This window comes from Schistocerca piceifrons, chromosome 1, assembly GCF_021461385.2.
Source record: "Schistocerca piceifrons isolate TAMUIC-IGC-003096 chromosome 1, iqSchPice1.1, whole genome shotgun sequence".
Lineage (NCBI taxonomy): Eukaryota > Metazoa > Arthropoda > Insecta > Orthoptera > Acrididae > Schistocerca > Schistocerca piceifrons.
This window is the reverse complement of record NC_060138.1, coordinates 1,203,844,807-1,203,859,843: the sequence shown is the minus strand read 5'-3', so window position 1 is coordinate 1,203,859,843 and position 15,037 is coordinate 1,203,844,807. Positions and strand designations below refer to the sequence as shown.

At 43.9% G+C, this 15,037-nt stretch overlaps 1 protein-coding gene and 1 pseudogene across 1 annotated transcript in view; one reads left to right on the top strand and one right to left on the bottom strand.

Annotated features, from left to right (window-relative positions):
* Positions 1-15,037, bottom strand: part of LOC124779368 — a 1,283,837-nt gene that overhangs the window by 1,057,150 nt on the left and 211,650 nt on the right. The gene's annotated exons all lie outside the window — the stretch shown is intronic.
* Positions 12,320-12,437, top strand: LOC124723051 (annotated as a pseudogene).

Sequence of the window (15,037 nt, the reverse complement as noted above, 5' to 3'; positions counted from 1 at the left end):
CGTGTAACTCTAATCTTCTTTTCCAAGTTTAATTAGCGATTCAATATGACGAGCCTGTACATGAAGTCAGTTCTTCTCATAGAAGCCCACAAGCTGTAAGAATAGTCTACTCAAACGACGAAATCCGAGAAGGTTTTTGGGATTTTACAAGAGGCGTTCAATAATTGATGCGACACACTTTTTTTCTCGGCCAAATTCAGTTCAAAAATTGTGAAATTTATTGTGGGACATCGTGTAATATACCAGCTACAGCCCCCATAGTTTCACGAAGATCCGATAGGTGGCAGCGCTGTACCTGGCCTTCAAAATGGTGTTTGTTACGGAGGTCCGTTCCAAGCAGATAGCTGTCAGTGAGTAGCTATTGTCAGAAAACCAAAGCATCACAAATGATCTTAGCCGCTTGCACAGTGTCTACGGGGACCAAGCAGTGAACAAAAAGCACGGAGAGTCGTCGGGCGAGGCGTCTCTCATCATCGACACAAGGTCGCGCAAACCTGTCCTACATCCCGCCTGCACACAGCTGTGGCTCCCGCAGTGTATTCGTCGGCACAAAAATTCAGCTGAACGTCTCCTTCTCCATGGGAACGCGAGGCATGAGCCTGATCTGCGCTACGGAGTGGAGCTCAACAGACTTCGTTGGACTGGTCTTCCCCACCTACCCTACAGCCAGGATCTCACACTTTCCAGCTTCCATCTGTTTGGCCCAATGATGGATGCATTACACGGGAAGTGGTATATGGACGATGAGGAGGTTATTTTTGGCACCGAGTAGTACCATGCGGGCATACGAGCCATCCCAGTAAGGCGGCGTAAGGCAGTCCTGTTGAACCAAGATTATGTTTAAAATAGGGTTTTGTAGCCCAAAGATTGGGGAACAATGAGGTGTATTGGAAACCCGAATAAATTCAACTGTTAAAATAAAGTGTTGCATTACTTATTGAACGCCTCTCCTAGATAGAACTCAACGTTAACTGGATAAATGGAACTACTGGTCATCTTAGTCAAGTTACATTCAAAATACGTGTGAGCAGAATCACAAGTGATACCAAATTAAAGAAGCTAACTGATCTACTCTGCTCATTTTCATTCACTGATGAGAAGGGAAATAATTTTTTGGAGAAACGGAACATAAAGGGACAGTATTTTCAGAAAACCTACGCGTGCAGTAAGGACTGTATATCTGTTGTCAGTTCTAGAACATTCTACAGAGAATTTAAAACTTGGAATTTTGACTGCTGTTACACAATACATATACCCATTATTGTCCTTCGGCACTGCCAACATTTCTCATTTCTGAAAAGCTGTACAAACAAGAATATAAAACGTCTCAAAAACTGTTCAAAAGAAGACTATAACACTAAGATCAGAAACAACCTCTACAGAGGCTTGAAGTGGTTAACGTAAGTGCGGAAAGGACTCAGACGCATGGGTGCGCGTGTATTCAACATCCTACTCAGAATGTATTAAATGTCTTGTAGGTAACGTGGTGGATTTTAGGCTCAATAAACGAATTTTCTGTTGTGCAACTTCTTGTGCTTGAGTCAGTTAGTTTCACATTCCACGGATGATTTTGAATGATAAATCGTAACGGTGTGGAACGAATCATTTTACATTCACAGTGAAAATTAATTACCAAAAATTGTCACATGCTGAATATTTTTTTTTTAAAAATACAGATGTGAGTTGTTAATTCTAACCCACCACCTTTTAAATATTAATACAAACGAAATTCTTCTACGGTATCGATGGAATTGACAAGGAGAAATTTTTCAGTTTGTTTTAAAATTTTACTTTGCTGTATGTCAGACATATCACTGGGTAAGTGATCAAAAATTTTTGTTGCGGCTTTGCGTGCCCATTTTTGTGTTAAAGACAATCTAAATGTGGGGTAATGAATGTAATTTTTTCTTCTGGTATTGTAATGATGTACATTACCGTTCCTTTTGAAGGTCAGTGAATTATTTACAACAAACTTAATGAGGGAGAAAATAAATTAAAGAGTATGTTCACAGAAAGTCTTAAACTTAATGTTTGATATTACTCTGCAAGTAATATTCATTTCATTAGATAATGTCACACTTAACATGAAAGTAATGTACATCCTTTACTATCGAGAACGAATTTTCACTCCGCGGTAGAGTTCGCGCTGGTCTCAAACTACCTGGCAGACTAGAACTGTGTGGCGGGCTGAGACTCCAACCGGAGGCCTTTGCCTTTCGCGGGCCAGTGCCCTGCCGAACAAGCTATCTAACAAGTAGGAACAATCCCCTAGTCTGTGGCTAAACCATTTCAGCTCAACATCCTTTCTTTGAGGAGGGCTAGTTGCTCAAGATATGCAGGAGAACTTGTGTGTGAAGTTTGGAAGGTAGGAGATGAGATACTGGCCGAAGTAAAGCCGTAAGGACGGGATGTGAGTACTGCTAGTCGGTAGGCCAGCGTCCCAGGTTCGAGTCCCAGTCTGGCACCCAGTTTCAATCTGTCAGGATATTTTGTATCCTTAACTCTTTCCTTATTCGGGATCCTTCTCCAAGTGAACCACAGAATACGGCTAATGTAATCAAGGTATTAAGGTAATGTGTCGCTGTGACGAGAAATTGTAGTGTCATGTTTTGGATGAGTTTGGAATGGAAGGATGGAAGGTGGAACTTAGTGCTGGCAGCTACTGGGGATTTAGTCGGAACTAGTTGGAGCAAAATGAAGATTTCTAGCAGCATTTTGTTGACATATGCAAATTACCTAGGGAGATCAGCCATGTGCACATGTAGCTGTTTCTGCACAAAGTTTCGGCAACGACGTTTGTTGCCATTTTCAGGTGACTGGTGACTACTGAGGAATGATTGGTCAGTCCATCGCTGTGTCCCTTTATACTCTTATCGGTCGGTACCTCCTCCCCCTCCCCACTGTCGCCCCCCCCCCCCGCTCTCCCCCCCCCTCCCCACGCCCCCCACCGTCCGCTGCTGTACGTCTTCATTCAGCATTCTCCTATATCAAAAAATTTCAAGCGGTTATATTCACTTCTTATTTAATGGTCCAAGTTTCGCTTCCATACGATACTGTACTCCTAACAAATACCTTCAGAAAAGACTTTCTACGAGATACATTGATATGCGTTGTTAATAAATTTCTCTTCTAAGAAAAACTTGTCTTGTTACTCTACTGGTTATCTGTTTCTCGCATCCTCTGTAATTACGCAATCTTAAAATATTTTGCTACCCTAATAGCAAAACTCATTTACTTTCTTTATTGTCTAGTTTCCTGAATGGTTCCTTCGGCATCGCTTGATTTAATTCTAGTACACTGCAATAATCTCTACTTATGTTGAAGTTCACCTTGTTACCTCATTTCAAGTCAGTATCTGTTCCGTTTAACTGCTCTTCCAAACCTTTTCCCGCCTCTGACAAAATTGCCGAGTCATCCACAAACGTCCTCCCTGAACTTCCAAGCCAAATGACAGAATTTCTACGTGGTTTGTTTTGTCGCTTGCTCATTGTATGGATTAAATAACATGAAGGCATGGACTGTAACCCCTTCTCACTCCCTTCGCGTCTACTGTTTCCTTTCCATGTCCTTCGACTCTCTATAGCTATAGTCTCGTTTCTGTACAAATTGAAGACATGGATCACTGCATTTCTCCTTGCTACCTTCAGAATTTCAAAGAATGTATTCGAGTCAACATTTCGAAAAGCTGAATGAGATTTTGACTCTGCAGCGGAGTGTGCGCTGACACGAAACTTCTTGGCAGATTTAAACTGTGTGCCGGACCGAGTCTCGAACTCGGGACCTTTGCCTTACGCGGTCAAGCGCTGTACCATCTGAGCTACGCATGCACGACTCACGCCCCGTCGTCACAGCTTTACTTCTGCCAGTACCTCATCTCCTACCTTCCAAACTTTACAGAAGCTCTCCTGCGAACCTCGCAGAACTAGCACTCCTGAAAGAAAGGATATTGCGGAGATATGGGTTAGCCACAGCCTGGGGATTGTTTCGTATCAGCGCACACTCAGCTGCAGAGTGAAAATCTCTTTCTCGAAACAACCCCCAGGCTGTGGCTAAGCCATGTCTGCGCAATATCCTTTCTTTCAGGAGTACTAGTTCTGCAAGGTTCGCAGGAGAACTTTTTGTAAAGTTTGGAAGGTAGGAGACGATGTGCTGGCAGAAGTAAAGCTGTGAGGATGGGTCGTGAGTCGTGCTTGGGTAGCTCAGTTGGTAGAGCACTTGCCCGCGAAAGGCAAAGGTCCAGAGTTCGAGTCTCGGTCCGGCAAACAGTTTTAATCTGCCAGGAAGTTTCATTTCGAAAAGCTTTTTCTGTATCTACAAGTGCCATAAATACAGGTGAATAAACAAACGTATCATTGAATATTTCTATATCGCATGAGAACCAGAAAAACCTCAGGAGCTACTTGAAGTGGGTTAATAACACGAAACGAGCTGAGGGTAACGGTCGCAGGTGGGAAAGATGCGATATGCCAGAGATTCTTCTTTCTTGGTCCAGCTAGGCAGCTAGCGGCAGTAGCTCCCAGCTTCTTGTGAAGAAGGCGTGACGTCGAAACACTATCAGTAGTGGACAGTGTCCTCAGACCTGTCTATGCTGCCTCCTCTCACGCACATCATACATAATGCCCACCCACGCAGCAGCAAGGGTGAGAGAAGCCGAGGCCTGGCCAGTGGGGTTGTGGCAATCACCCTTACCACCCACCACACGGCACCGAAAGTGCACAACACTATACCGGTACGCTGTACACCCACTTCCTATACCATTTGGCAGTTTTCAAAGTGCAGACGTGCGAGACAGCCTCCGGCAAATGGCGCGCCATCACAATGCGTGCTTCGTAATTTAAATTCGTCCACAGAGGCGCACTACAGCAGTGACGCACGCACGGCCCGCGTATAGTTGATGTGGCGATTTGCCGGCGCCACAGCGGCTGTTTGCTCGCATGTCGCGTTACACAAAACAGCGGGCGGTATTTACAGAGCAATGTTTACTCAACACGCAAGTGCAAAGTCCGATATTTCCACTACAGTTAACTTTGCAAGAAGCGGACGGTAAATGTATCCCAAAATTAAGCTACAGTGTAAGCCAACTGAATTTTTATGAAGCGCGTACAATGGGAGCAAAGTCAGTTATGACAGCACACACGAATAAAGCATGATCGGTCTTCTCGTCGCCTCAACTCAGAGTAAAAACTAGAGAGAGATCTATCGGGCCGACTCGAATAGGGAATGAAAGATGCAATGAAGTTCAACTTTAGATAAGAATAAATATAGCTTGAACGTCTTTTTACTTACCTAAGTGCTGAATTAAACACCGATAAATTATAAACAATTTTTTTTAATGCTTTGATATAAAGGAACGAGGATCCATGGTAATCGAGAAAAAGTAAATGAACTGTACCTACTAACAGAATTTGGCAAGAACTTTACTCAAAAAGCTGTGCGTTCAAGACAATCAAATAAAAATTAAGACACAAACCACTGTAAAAATTATATATAACAAAAAAGACATGTCACCAGAGAATCTTCCGGAAATCGATAGATGTATATGAAGAGACAAACAAATGATTACAATTCTGGAGGAACTATATGATTGATTCAAGACAAAGAGCTTGAGAAACTGAGCGAGTAACGCGTTGGTCCACTTCCGGCCGTTATGCAAGGAGTTGGTATTGACTGACAGAGTCGTTGCATGTCCTCCTGTCCAAGTGGGCTGTCAGATCGTCTAAATCCCGAAATGGTCGGAGGGCTCTGCCCATGATGCCCCAAATGTTTTCAACTGGGCAGAGATCCAGTGACCTTGCTGGCAAAGGTAAGGTCTGGAAAGCATGAAGACAAACATTAGGAACTATCGCAGTGTGCGGGCGGCGTTATCTTGCTGAAGTGTAAGCCCAGGAACGCTTTCCATGAAGGGCAACTAAACGGAACGTAGCATATCGTAGACGTGCCGTTGTGCTGTGACGTTGTCGCGGATGGCAACCAAATGGGCCCAGCTATGAGAAGGAACCGCGTTGCCTGGACCAGACTTGTCTTCAGTGACGAGCCCCGCTTCTAGCTGAGCCCCCGTAACCTGCTGGAGACGCCTCGGACAGCGCTGGGAACCAATCTGATTGTCACATCGCCCGAGAACCAGAATTGATGCTTTCGCATGCCATTTCATAGCTGGAACCCTTTGGTTGACATCTCCGGCACCCTTTCAGCACAGCGGTACATCGACGATATTCTACACCCCGTTTTGTTTCCCTTTGTTGCAAACCATCCTGGACTTACATTTCAGCAAGATAACACCCGCCCGCACGCGGCTACTGCTTGTCTCCGCGCTTGCCAAACGCCGCCTTGGCCACAAAGGTCGCAGAATCCCTTCCCAACTAACAATGTTTGAGCATCATGAGCAGGGCTCTCCAAACAGCTAGGACGATGTAACGCGGCAGTTCGACAGAATTTGGCACGAGGTTCCTCGGGAGGACACCCAAAAACTCTATCCAACAATGCCAAGCCGAACAGCTGCTCGCATAAGGACCATAGGTACACCAACGCGTTTTTACTTCCTCAGGTTACGCAGGTCTCTCTCTTGATTAAATCACCAAATTTTTCTAAAATAAGAAATTTTTGTCCTTACATGTACATGTAGTCAAATTAAATCGGGTGATGCTGAGGGAATTAGATTAGGAAATGAGACACTTAAAGTAGTAAAGGAGTTTTGCTACTTAGGGAGTAAAATAACTGATGATGGTCGAAGTAGAGAGGATATAAAATGAAGACTGGCAACGGCAAGGAAATCGTTTCTGAAGAAGAGAAATTTGTTAACATCGAGTATAGATTTAAGTGTCAGGAAGTCGTTTCTGAAAGTATTTGTATGGATTGTAGCCATGTATGGAAGTGAAACATGGACGATAACTAGTTTGGACAAGAAGAGAATAGAAGCTTTCGAAATGTGGTGCTACAGAAGAATGCTGAAGATAAGGTGGGTAGATCACGTAACTAATGAGGAGGTACTGAATAGGATTGGGGAGAAGAGAAGATTGTGGCACAACTTGACTAGAAGAAGAGATCGGTTGGTAGGACACGTTTTGAGGCATCAAGGGATCACAAATTTAGCATTGGAGGGCAGCGTGGAGGGTAAAAATCGTAGAGGGAGACCAAGAGATAAATACACTAAGCAGATTCAGAAGGATGTAGGTTGCAGTAGGTACTGGGAGATGAAAAAGCTTGCACAGGATAGAGTAGCATGGAGAGCTGCATCAAACCAGTCTCAGGACTGAAGACCACAACAACAACAACAACAACAACAACATGTACATGTACTACATATTTCCTTCCCGTTCGGATAATTCCTTCGCGATGCGTGGTTTATCTATATATAAAGTTTTGCATCATCTCGGATCCGAGAGTTCCGGAACATGTACAGGAAATTGGAATAGAGATCATGAAAACCACACATTGCATGTTGTACCACCATACAGCGAGACCTTCAGAGGTGCTGGTCCAGATTGCTGTAGACACCTGTACCTCTAATACCCAGTCCTCTTGCACTGATGCATGCCTGTATTCGTCATGGCATACTATCCACAAGTTCATTAAGGCACTGTTGGTCCAGATTGTCCCATTCCTCAGCGGCGATTCGGCATAGATCTCTCAGGGTGGTTGGTGGGTCACGCTGTCACAGCCCTTTTCAAGCTATCCCAGGCATGTTCGATAGGGTTCACGTCTGGAGAACATGCTCCCCACTGTAGTCGAACAATGACGTTATCCTGAAGGAAGTTGTTCACAAGATGTGCACGATGGAGGCTCGAATTGTCGTCCAAGAAGACGAATGCCCCGAAAAAATGATGCCGATATGGTTGCACTATCGATCGGAGGATAGCATTGACGTATCGTACAGCCGTTATGGCGCCTTCCATGACCACCAGCGGCGTACGTCGGCCCCACATAATGCAACCCCAAAACATCAGGGAACCTCCACCATGCTGTAATCGCTGGACAGTGCGACTAAGGCGTTCAGCCTGAACGGGTTGCCTCCAAACTCGTCTCCGACGACCGTCTGGTTGAAGGCATACGCGACAGTAATCGGTGAAGAGAACGTGATGCCAATCCTGAGCGGTCCATTCAGCATGTTGTTGGCTCCATATGTACCGCGCTGCTTTATGTCGTGGTTGCAAAGCTGGACCTCGCCATGGACGTCGGAAGTGAAGTTGCGCATCCTGCAGCCCATTGTGCACAGTTTGTCGTAACACGACGTCCTGTGGCTGCACGAAAAGCATTATTCAACACGGTGGCGTTGCTGTCAGGGTTCCTGCGAGCCAAAATCCGTAGGTAGTGGTCATCCACCGCAGTAGTAGCCCTTGGGCGGCCTGAGTGAGGCATGTCATCGACGGTTCCTGTCTCTCTGTATCTCCTCAAGTCCGAACAACATCGTTTTGGTTCACTGCGAGACGCCAGCGCACTTCTCTTGTTGAGAGCCCTTCCTGCCACAAAGTAACAATGTGGACGGTATCGAACCGCGGTAATGAGCGTCTAGGCATGGTTAAACTACAGACAACACGAGCCGTGTACCTCCTTCCTGGTGGAATGACTGGAGTGTGTGTGTGTGTGTGTGTGTGTGTGTGTGTGTGTGTGTGTGTTTAGTAATGTAATGTTTGCAATCAACAACAATAACAGATGAAAGTTCACAAGCATGCATACAAATTATCCATTGACAACCTAAGCTTGATAGAGCTGAGGCTTCACACTCATCTTACGATTGAATAGGACAGCAAAATAAAAGACAAATAGAGACGGTACATATTCTAGTATGAAACATACTGTGACCACAATGAACTTTCACAAAGTACCTTGATAACCAGACTGTCACTTTATAGCTTGTAATTTCTCCTCAAACACAAGGAACAACGTAGAGACGTAAGAAAGCAGCAAGCCAAGCACTCCTGAATGGTGTTCTGGACAAATTTCATCTTCAAGAAAGAGTCAGTATCTATCGAGGTAACTGAAATCACTTGCTGCTGACCCCACTGAACTTTACGAAACGAGTTAACAAACTTGCATTTTGCTGCAACTTGCACCTCACGAAATGAATTCGACGAAAAAATTTCGCTATCAGACAGGAGTGGCCGGACTGCCTCTCTTCCTCCATATCATCCACGAATGAAATGGGATGGGGAAACGATACAGCTGCGCTACGTACCTTACCCTCTGCCACACACCGTGCGGTGGCTGGTGCAGGGCACATGCAGATACATACTCATTTCCTGTAAAGGGATTTCTATACAGAAAGTGCGAGTATAAACAAATTAATGTAATTGGTGCCATTCAGCGGGTCTTCAATCACCGTAATACACTTACACAGGGTGGGCAAAATAAAATTGGCGCGAAAAATATTTCATGCCCCTCAGACAGGCAACCCAACTTACGTTCTCAGTACTGACATAAGTTGGGTACACTGTCTTAAGGGGCATTAAATATTTTCTGCGCCAGTTTTATTTGCCCACCCTGTACCATCGTCATTACTACGTCAATGTTGAACAAATTGTTAACGTTACAGCTAAAGTTTATCCTTTTTTCACATTTATGTGCATAACACCCAGCTTTAGATTTCCTGCTGTAGTGATGCGGTGAAACATTTCCTGTCTGGCCGATTTGGTGTAAATAAAGTAACAGGTTGCTGCATTTCTTCGAGTTACACTTTTTCGAAGCCGCGTAAGTGCCTCCCGTTCCGACGCATAAGTTAGAAGTTTGGCTGAAAGATGGCGCAGCCACCTACCTCTGTAATGGCGCAAAAGCACGGGGCGATGCGACGCCACCCTCGGACTCTTCATACAGTAAGGTGTCGTCACACGAAAGATAAAGCCCACAGCACAGAAGTTCACGTGAGATGTAAGGTGAGTTAATGACGTCACATTGGCATCAAATTCCGCCATCATTCTGCCCAACGCCACCGTGGGCGTGTCACGATGGGAAGGTCGTTATGCCCCCTATTACGCACATCTCAACCCTTCTTTCGAAGCTTCTCCGATGGAGACCAGAACCGTGGCTCCCAGTGTGGAAGTCATGCGGTTTTCTTCAGACACATCGCCGCTCTGAAGCGATACGGAAAGGCCTCAGGCGATGGTATGAAAGGCGTCAATGAAACCACCCTTCCGACAGGCGGTGTTGATTTCCAGGCATTTCGCGGTCTAAAACGACAGTTCGCACTGCGATAGGAAGCAGGACGACGTTTTTGTCAACGTTCGACACTGCTGCCATCTCCTGGGCGTTTTAACCAAACTCTGAGGACATCGTGGGGCTGCAACCACAATGAACGTGATCTGACCCCTCTGGATCGCAGAGAAACCGCAGTTTTATGCTCTGGTATACAGGGTGGAACCACTAGGGACTGTTCAAAACCATTCGACGAAGTCTGAACGTAATCAGAAGCAGCAAAGCGCATTCTCCGTCCACCTGTTTCGAGCCCTCCTGTGTAGTGACGGAGGTGGAGCGCAACATTAATATGTGTGTGAATAAAAAGACAAAAGGTCCCTCGAAGAAACCCAGTTCGGCTACACCGTCGGTACACCCACTCACCATTGTGAGCGCGTTAAAAATGTGCCTGTCAGAACATTTCAGCCTCGTGTTTGCCCTAGCGCCTGAGGGTTAGGCAACTCCTTGGACACTGCATACGTAGGGTTTGCCCGCCTTCAAGCGCTAGAGCGAGCATGAGGCTGAACTGGTGTCCAAGTTTCTGACAGGTGCTGAACAAAGCTGTGTGTGTGGCAGTGAATGTGTTGCCGATATGGGGGATGTTAGAGGGACATTTTGTCGTTTTACTCACGCACATGTTAGTGTGATCCCTCCGCAGGAGGGCTCGAAATAGGAAGATGAAAAAGCATAGAGACTCGTCGCTGCTTCTGACCACGTTCCAATTTCGTCAAATGGTTTTGAACAGTCCCTAGGGGTACATCTCACTCCAGTGCAGAAACTGCGGTTCCGCTACCATCCAGAGGTGTCAGGTCGCGTTCAGTGGGGCTTATAATGGACGCATAGTCGTAGATATTGCTATAATCGCACTATTTCACTCCCATTCACGGAGCTTGTTAGCACTTGATGTTAGGTTGGCGCCATTAAAATGCATTGTGGTAATCGCTGCTGCTTGCTGGATCGCGGCTGTTTCTCGATGCTAATGCTGGCTCTAAATATGGTTGTCTAGGGGTAAAAAGATGAGGTCCCGTGTTTTTGATGTGCTTTTGATGATAAATAATGAGCGAAACCAACAAATATTTAAACTTCAAATATTTATTACTCTGGTGGCCATCTTAATTCCACTGTCCACCAAAGACAATGACACAACACAAAGTAGCACTTCTTTTACATGTTCTTTGCAATGTTTATCCACCTCGAACAATAACACACATAGACACTTCACCAAACTGACATTCAGACTCCGCTCCCGACCCTTCTTGCTGCTTGTATTTATAAACTTGTCAAGGAACTACTAAAAAGAGATACAGTTTATAAGTCACATGTACATCTGTTAGCGTAATTTGTACAGAAAAGTTATTAATTTATATCGAGTGACATAATTTAACAGATTATTAAGATGACTGACAGATTTGTTGACTTGACAGAATAATTCTTTGTTACAAAAAGGCCGTTTTTTAGAAGTTTGTCAATTGACTTCTCTAATTTGCATAAATAAATAAATAACTTGAATTATTAAGAATTACATTGGTTTTCGTCTAAAATAGGAGTGTTTACGTGAATACTGAGTGAAACGGTCCTAGTGAACAAATAGGTTTCACTGGGTGATTTTTATTTAAGGAGATCCAAAATACGTAAGTTGACCACTATTTTTCGTACTTCATATTAATTATTTAAGATGAACTTAGTGTTTTTACATGATGACATTTGCTGTATCAGTGATCAAGTGATATTAACTTTTGTGTGGGTCAGTTATTCAGTATAATTTAATGGGTTGACTGTTTATGGAGACATGTTATGCAATCATTGTTAACATACACAATAACTTTTCTATAATCATAAATACTCGTTAAACTGGTTGAATTTGGAGGGTATCGCTTACTTCGGTAAAGTAAAGCCTTTAATTGGTTCCGTTACAGGCTGGAGCCCCACGATGTACTTAGGGTAGGGCTGAAACGCCCACGGGGTGGCAGCAGCGTCGAGCGTTGGCACGAACGTCGTCCTGTCGCTCATCGCACTGCTAGCTGTTGTTTTCGACCGCGGATTGTGTGGGAGTCAACGCCCCTAGGGAAGGGGTGCGATCAGTGATGCCCTTTATGCCCCCCTCCCCTTCCGGAGGCCTCTTATTGTCGATTCTGAGCGGCATTGCGTCTGAAATGCCAACGGCCTTGCGGCAGTAGTAACACCGGTTCCCGTCAGATCACCGAAGTTAAGCGCTGTCGGGCTGGGCTAGCACTTGGGTGGGTAACCATCCGATCTGCCGAGCGCTGTTGGCAAGCGGGGTGCACTCAGCCCTTGTGAGGCAAACTGAGGAGTTTCCGGTCTCGGAAACTGACATATGGCCGGGAGAGCGGTGTGCTGACCACATGCCCCACGCTTTTGCGCCATTGTAGAGAAATGTCAATAAACTTTACCAACAGCCGCACACTTTAAGATATCTTATTTTATTCTCAAAGCAACCAGTATCGGCAACTCATTTTGTCTTCTTCAGGCCCCTGCATAATAAAAGAGTATACATGTAGTAATATAAGGGTGTACAAATCCACCTTACGGGAAGTGAGAGGTAATCATTATAAGGTTAAGCTTTAAAATGATGAAAGTATTGGTGTTAAATCAAATCTGTGTGTACATCCAGCACAGTAGACTAAAACATGTGTATACATTTTTCAGTAGCGTTAAACCAAAACTTTGTGTATATCCAGCACAACAGACTAAACCATGTGCACATCTTTGTTAGTTACCAAACTATCTAACATCGCAGATTTACAAGGGAACATATAAATTCATTAAAAAGATCAGCACTAGACAGTGTACAATCAAGAGCTCCTTAGAAACAAAGTTCGTCATTTTCTCCTTTATTTATTTATTTTTAATAAGAAAGTCCTATAAGTGTCAATACTTGGTGTTCGCTATGCATGCTGTACTCTCTTAATATGTCGACTGACGTTGCGTTTTGCTTCAAGTTATTTGATGCTGTGACAACTACTTGCCTTACTATCTGGGATATTGCCTAGGCTGTAAATATGCATACTATTGCATTTTGTAGCTTACTGTGTGACATTTTACTTTCAATGAAGATTGCCACTCATATATACTAGACAGTTCCTCATCTGAAAGAATTTTATAGGATTTTATTATGTAAAAAAATTATAGAAAATGACGAGTTTTGTTTCTACGGAGCTCTTGATTGTACACTGTCTGGTGCTGATATTTTCAATGAATTTACATCTTACCTTGTAAATCTGTGATGTTAAATAGTTTTATGACTAACAAAGATGAACACATGTTTTAGTCTATTGTACTGTATACACACAGAGATTTGGTTTACGCTACTAAGAAATATATACACATGTTTTAGACTACTGTGCTGGATGTACACATAGTTTTAATTTAACGTCAATACTTTCATCATTTTTAAGCTTAAGAGGTATTATGATTACCTGTCACTTCCTGAAAGCTTGATTTGTACACCCTTATATTACTGCATGTGTACTCCTTTATTATGCAGGGGCCTGAAGATGGCAAAATGAATTGCCGAAACTGGTTCCTTTCAGAACAAAATAAGACACCTTAAAGTGTACGGTTGTTGGTACAGTTTATTGACATTGAAAAGTACGTACCAGCCGATGTTCCCTGGCCTTAATGGACCTACAGGAATTGTACAGAAAGGTTGTAGGGATCTTTGAACGAAATTTCAAACTTATACTTACCTTTTAATATTGTTGGACATTATATGTAACAAACAGACGCGGTGCTGAGCCTCTGCTATCATGGAATAATTTATGTATACGCAGTAGCTGTTACTAATATTTACTCAGGGGCTGCACATACCAATGAATTTAAGTGAAGTTTCAATAACTTTTTTTTAAAAAGGAAACTACTTTTCACGATATTCGCCACTGTCTAGAAAATGGACGGCTTTGTAGTGTATCATCCGCGGCTGCATATAGGTCGTCGCCAGAGCCACCAGCCTGTGCACCATTGTCTCGTGAAGCCCATCGAGAACAGCGAGGTTTACTGGCGACTTTGCAGTTCTGTGCATTCTCTATGACCGGCAGAATCGATCATTATTATCCGGGAGAGAGTCCATTCAGTTATGGAAGTGAATCATGTTAAATAGCCTGGTAACTGAATCACTCCACTTGATTGTGATGTAGCGAGCAGTTGGGCTGTACTGGAAACAAACAATCTAATTACCTAGATGAATTGCGACTGCCGAAAATGGTCGACTGAACAGGGCAGGTCGATTTCCATTTGATTATGATAGCGAAGCGTACAAAGAGCGTGGGCTGGGATGCGCTAAATAAAGGCGCTCGTACGGTCTCCGTTATTATGACAGTGTGACCCAGTCCACAGCAGAATCTGACAGTGTTTGGAAAAAGTGAGATGTTGTTGCACGAAACCATTTTCAGCAAGCCGCGCGGGGAAGCCGCGCAGTCTGAGGGGCAAATTAAAAAAAAAAAAAAAATCGATTTGTCAAAAATATGCCTTTTTGTAGCGCACATTTTGATGTATGAAACATATATATTTGAGAGATTATAAGGCACGTTATTTGGTCGTAAGTGTACCAAGATGCTGGTGACGCGGGCAGTAACTAGCATGTGTTGGTCTCACGGCGGACTTCTAGACTGAGTCACATAAAACTGATTTCATCAAAGTGTATGGGCCTGAAGACAGCGTTGACGCAACGTCGAAACTAGTAGCTAAGTAAATATAAAATCTTAAGTACAGCTGGAGGAATTTCATTTTTAGTAAAAATATTGAAGAAATGTCTTCATGGCGGTATCCAAAACCCAAATGAAAGTTTTAACAAATGTGTATGGAAAAGATTGCCAAACACCATTTTTGTGGGAAGAAAAGCACTTACTATTGATGT